This window comes from Nomascus leucogenys, chromosome 25, assembly GCF_006542625.1.
Source record: "Nomascus leucogenys isolate Asia chromosome 25, Asia_NLE_v1, whole genome shotgun sequence".
Lineage (NCBI taxonomy): Eukaryota > Metazoa > Chordata > Mammalia > Primates > Hylobatidae > Nomascus > Nomascus leucogenys.
The window spans coordinates 30371150-30377149 of record NC_044405.1 but is presented as its reverse complement, the minus strand read 5'-3'; the positions used below and the strand labels follow the sequence as shown (position 1 = coordinate 30377149).

The window sequence follows — 6000 nt, the reverse complement described above, 5'->3', positions numbered from 1 at the left end:
TTCTTCAGTGTCTAATCTGCGGGGGTCCCATCCAGTGTACTTTTCACCTCAGACATTGTAGTTTTCATCTCTAGAAGTTTAACTTGTGTTTTTTTTTAATCTTCAATATGTCTCCTCCTAATACTCACTCTTTTCTTTACCATTTTGAACATGAAAATGTTTTAATGTCCTTTTGTACTAAATCTACCTTCTTTGTCATTTCTAGATCTGTTTCGATGGATTAATTTACATCCTCATTTTGGGTTACGTTTTCTTTTTGTTTTTTTTGCATGCCCACTAATTTTTGATTGCATGCCAGACATTATGAGTTTACTTTGTTAAATAATTGACATTTTTGTCTTCCTACAAATATTCTTGAGCTTTGTTCTGGAATGCAGTTAAGTTACATGGAAACAGTTTGTTTCTCCCAAGGCTTGCTTTGAACTTTTCAGGCAAGGTCAGAACAGTTTTTAGCGTAGAACGAGCTTATCTCCCCTACTGTGGCAGAGCCTTCTGAGTGCTCCACTCCACGTCCCATGGGCCATGAGATCTCCTCTCTGACTGGCGGAACAGGCAACATTCCTGCCTGTGCATGAGCTCTAAGGGTCACTCCTGCTTCTCTCTCTGGTCTTTCCCTGGCCTTGAGTATTTGCCTCTCACACCTGCACGGATCTGTACACACCTAGATACTGGAGGAGGATCTTTTGCGGATTGCTGGAATCTACTGTAAATTCAGCTCCTTCCTCTCTGATCCATTCACACCTAGATACCGGAGGAGGATCTTCCACGGATTGTTGGAATTACCGTAAGTACATCTCCTTTCTGTCTGGGACTCCGTCCCGTGATTTCTGGCCATCTTTGCCTCGCAGGCTCCCAGCTGTGTTTCCTCAGCTGTAGGAAACCGTGGTTCTGCCTGGATTCCTTTTCCCTGTGCTGCATCCTGGAAACTCTCTCCTGGTCATGAGCTCCAGCAGCTCTAGGTCTCAACCCGTTTGTTTCACGTCTCTCAGGGAGCACTGCACCACACTGCCGGAGACCAGGCTCTGAAAACATTTTGCTTCACATATTTGCCTGTTTTTTTCAGTTGTTTCATGAGGGAAGGTAAGTCTAGATTCTGCTCCTTCCACGCTGTTAGTGGAAATTTTCAGAACCGGCCTTTTGAAAAACTTCCCAGAGACCATCAAAAATGTTCCGTAGTCACTGGGGCTTCCCTTTGCGATGCCGACGTGGCGAATGTGTGTGGTGTCGTGTCGGTGTGATGTGCCTGTGTGGTGAGTGTTGTCTGTGTAGCATTTTCCACAAACACAGCTTTTGGTTCATGCCTGAGCTCTCTGACTGATAACTGTCTTAAAACTAAGAGGAAACTCTTTGGAGTTAGTGTGCATTTCTGGAAGTCTTTTTTTTTTTTTTTTTTTTTTTTTTTTTTGAGACGGAGTCTTGATCTGTTGCCAGACTGGAGTGCAGTGGTGTGATCTTGGCTCACTGCAACCTCCGCCTCCTGGGTTCAAGTGATTCTCCTGCCTCAGCCTCCTGAATAGCTGAGATTACAGGCATCCGCCACCATGCCCGGCTAATTTTTGTATTTTTAGTAGAGACAGGGTTTCACCATGTTGGCCAGGATGGTCTTGATCTCCTGACCTTGTGGTCTGCCCGCCTTGGCCTCCCAAAGTGCTGGGATTACAGGCTTGAGCTGCTGCACCCAGCCTTGGAAGTCTTATCTTTCTTTGCTGTGCAGGTTCCCACCTTCACTTTTTATTTATTTTTTTATTATTTATTATTTATTATTATTATTTTTTTGAGATGGAGTCTCGCTGTGTCCCCCAGGCTGGAGTGCAGTGGCACAATCTTGGCTCACTACAACCTCCACCTCCTGGGTTCAAGCAATTCTTTTGTCTCAGACTCCCAAATAGCTGGGACTACAGGTGCACGCCACCACACCTGGTTAATTTTTGTATTTTTAGTAGAGACAGGGTTTCACCATGTTGACCAGGCTGGTCTCGAACTCCTAACCTCAGGTGATCCACCCACCTCAGCCTCCCAGTGTGCTGGGATTACAGGCGTGAGCCACTGCACCCGGCCTCACCCTCACTTCCAATGCAGAGTCCAGCACTTGTAGCTGGAACCCACTAGGCCAGGAGTGGGAACACTGGGAGGCACTCCGGGCCCCAGACCTGCCATATTTACTCCTGGTTGCACAAACGCAACACTGTTCTAACTCAAAAGAGGTTGATTTATTACAAGTGAATGGCATGGCAAGTTACTGCAATAGAATACTCAAATATTTATTTTATACTTTGTCAATTATTTTTAGCACATCTTTTAGGGTCATTGCTCGTTCCTGTTTTACTTTGGTCGTGCTGGTCTGAAGGCATTTGCCCCCAGCTGGGTGTTGTTCAGACCTCTTGCCTCTCTTGTCTTCTCAACAAGACCCGGTGACATTTGTTCTCTCCAAGTGCACGGCAGCGGAAAATACTGTGGTTCGCAAGGCAGGGAAAGTGGATTAGGCTCGGTCGTTTATTCTCGTTCTTTCCTTCTTCCCTTGCACATGGGTGACTGGGAAGCAGCTTCGTTTCTAAGGGCAGGGAATGACCACAGCAGTGGTAAGAGCAGCAGCTGAGGCTGAGCCAGTCATGAGCATCCCCTCCGCCAGCCGTGAGAGCGCCTCTTTATCAGGGAGAAAGCAGGATCAGAAAGGCCCACTCAGAGGACAGCGCCAATTCTCCGGGCCTCGGGCGTCCCTCAGCTCCAAGCCTGGGTGCTGCTCTTCTTGTTTCTCTGTTTGGCCTCAGCCCAGCATTGGGTTCGTCCTCCTCACTGGCACTTGGCCACTGTTGTCACCACTCTGCAAGGCCCCTCACCTTTGTCATTCCTCTTGGTCCCTCAAATCCTCATTCCCATCTCCAACCTCGGCTCCCCTGCCCCGTCGTGCGCGGCTGTCCTTGCTGGGGTTGTCTCTTCCCTCCTGTTCTGGAGGAGTGTGTGTCTCTTTGGACTCTGATTTCGCTTCCTACCAGGGTGCCAGCGCCACATCCCATTCCCACATGGCGTCTCCAAGACCCCTCCGTGCTGCGTGGTGGATTAGCTCCTGTGGAGGCCATAGTGGGCACCCAGTGCGCTTTGCCTGACCCTCCCCAGGTGATGGACATGGATTGTCTCGCTCCTGCCAGCCTCACTGAGCCGTGGGCACATCCCCGTGTGGGCCCTGTGTGGCTGTGGGAGGAGTCCTTGGGGGTGGATCCTGGAGAGGACTTGCTGGGCCCTGGCATCCCCACCTCTCAGGGCCAGGCCACTCCCCAGGAAGGCTGCACGGTTTATGCTCCATGAGTGACCCCAGGGCTCCCCATGCCCACGTTCCAGCCACACCTGGCATGAGCCAGTTTCCTACATTTTGGGAGCTGGGGGGTGTGATGTGCTGCCTGCTGCAGAGTAAGGTGCATTTCTGACATTTGGGCCCCTGCGGTGGTCTGTTCACATGTGGATCCTGTCTCTGGGGCTGTGGCCGATTGCCTGAGGTTCAGCTGTGCCCACTGCCCATGTGGAGGGCTGTCTGCCCCCATCATCACCAGAAATGGATGTCGCAGTGAAAATAAATCTGCTTGTCACACTGGGGGCCATTTTGACAGCAAACTCCATGTCTAGCAATTTCTCTTAAAAATACCCTGTGTGAGGCCGGGCATGGTGGCTCACGCTTGTAATCCCAGCACTTTGGGAGGCCGAGGCGGGCGGATCACGAGGTCAGGAGATCGAGACCACGGTGAAACCCCATCTCTACTAAAAATACAAAAAAAAAAAATTAGCCGGGCGTGGTGGCGGGCGCCTGTAGTCCCAGCTACTCGGAGAGGCTGAGGCAGGAGAATGGCGTGAACCCGGGAGGCGGAGCTTGCAGTGAGCCGAGATCGCGCCACTGCACTCCAGCCTGGGCGACAGAGCGAGACTCCGTCTAAAAAAAAAAAAAAAAAAAAAAATACCCTGTGTGAGGGAATGATGCGCATTTGAGTGACTAGTTCTTCACTGCTGTTAATGAGGAACACGGAAGCTCTGTGTGTGCTGATGTGGAACCACCGAGACAGTAAGTGAGAAAACTCGCGCGCAGGTGTGGCCCCACGTCCGGAGGCCCATCTGTATGCCCCGGGCTCCAGGTTTGGCCGGATCCTCCCTGGACAGAGCTGCAAATCAGAATCCACAAGTACCTGCAGGGGCCTCGATAAAATAAAGACTGAAAATCAACTGGAAAAAAATATATAAATCTTAGCAAATCTTTGCAAGTTGGAGCTGGAAGGCGTGGCATTCCCGTGGTCTCCAGAGGACGCTGCCTACGCTGGTCCCCATGGGGAACTCGCCCACACCCCTGGCCGTTTTCAGTGTGTGTGTTTGTCTCCTTGTCGGTGCGTGGTGACACCTCACCGACCTAAATACACAGATGGGGCAATTCCCTGATGGACCCGGGACACCGACACTCACCCAGCCTCAACGTTGCGATGTTTCCACACAGCTGAGCGGCTCGCAGTTCTTCATGGTGCTTTTTGACTTACGTTTTTAGGTTGGATGCAAGCACGTCTACCCGTCTTTTCCTTTGTGATTTCTGCCGCTGGCATCCCCAAATTTATGTAGTTATTGGCTTCCACATGAAAATTCAATTTAGGCCAGGCACGGTGGCTCATGCCTGTAATCTCAGCACTTTGGATGGCCAAGGTGGATGGATCACAAGGTCAAGAGATCGAGACCATCCTGGCCAATATGGTGACACCCCATCTCTACTAAAAATACAAAAATTAGCTGGATGTGGCGATGCGTGCCTGTAATCCCAGCTACTTGGGAGGCTGAGGCAGGAGAATCACTTGAACCTGGGAGGTGGAGGTTGTAGTCAGCTGAGATTGCACCATTGCACTCCAGCCTGGGGACCTAGCTAGATTCCACCTCAAAAAAAAAAAAAAAGAAAAGAAAATTCAATTTAACTGAAATGTGTTTTCCTGTGTGCTGAGAAATTGGAACATAACTCCATCTTGTTCCAAGCAGCCAGGTGGCCGTGCTCTGTCCTGCCCTGGGAACAAGCCTGCCCTGACTCCCTCAGATTCCCGGCCATAGGGCTCCCTGTAGCAGCTCCGCTCCCTACCTGTGCCTGCCCTTGCTCAAATCAAACGCAGCCCTCTCACACATTTATTTCTGGAGCTGAACTCTAGTCACACTGGCCACATGTGAAGAAGAAACACCCTCTGCAGCCTGGTCACAGCCCCACCACCTCCTGCATCCCTGGGAGGATCCCCAAGGCTCGCCGGCCAGCACCCCTTCTGTGGCACCACTGCCTTCCCGGGTTCTCGGGGGTCTCACTGCAGTGACAATGGGGCGAATCCATCCCCCTTCAAAGGTTGAAGGGCCCACTCAGGATTTCCCAGCAGCCAGAGCTGCAGGCCCACACCCTGGGGCCAGGCTGCAGAGCCAGCACGTCTGAGTTCCAGCTGAGGTCCCGCCGTGCGTGGCCCACCTGGACTTGGGGCGTCTCAGCCTGTCGTCTTGGATGCCGGGTGTCATGCACTTGTCTGGCCTGATCCGTCACCGGCCGTGTGGAGCCCGACTAGAGAGCCTTGGCCCCAAAGGGTTTTCAGAAGCCGCCTCCAGTCTCTCATCAGCACGGGACGTGCTAACCACTGAGCCCAGGGTTGGAGACGATGCTGCCGCTGTCTGAATATGGAGCCACTCGGCACAGACTGCCTTGGATGGCACGACCCTAAAAATATCCCCAAACAGGTGGCCTCCTGGTCATGTCCTCCAAGGAATGGAGCTCATATCTAAACAGGAATGATTCCGTCAGAGATGCAGGAGGCAAATGTGAGCATCACACTATCACTCCCCACGCCACTGGGCTCAGGAGGCCAAGTCCGAGTGCCGAGGGCACGGCCACCCCCACACCCACTTCCCCTCTGCAGCCACCTGGGCTGCATCTGTGCTATTAGTTGAGTAGAGGGCTCAGCCCGAGCCAGGACAAGCTCCTCACTAGCATCCCTGAGATTCACCAGAGCCCAG

At 51.9% G+C, this 6000-nt stretch overlaps 1 protein-coding gene across 1 annotated transcript in view; it reads left to right on the top strand.

Annotated features, from left to right (window-relative positions):
- Positions 1 to 772: 772 nt before the first annotated feature.
- Positions 773 to 6000, top strand: part of SLC19A1 (solute carrier family 19 member 1) — a 45736-nt gene continuing 40508 nt past the window's right edge. Inside the window, exon 1 of the mRNA XM_030806005.1 lies at positions 773 to 784. The gene's annotated coding sequence lies outside the window, so the exon portion shown is untranslated. The remainder of the gene's footprint in view (positions 785 to 6000) is intronic.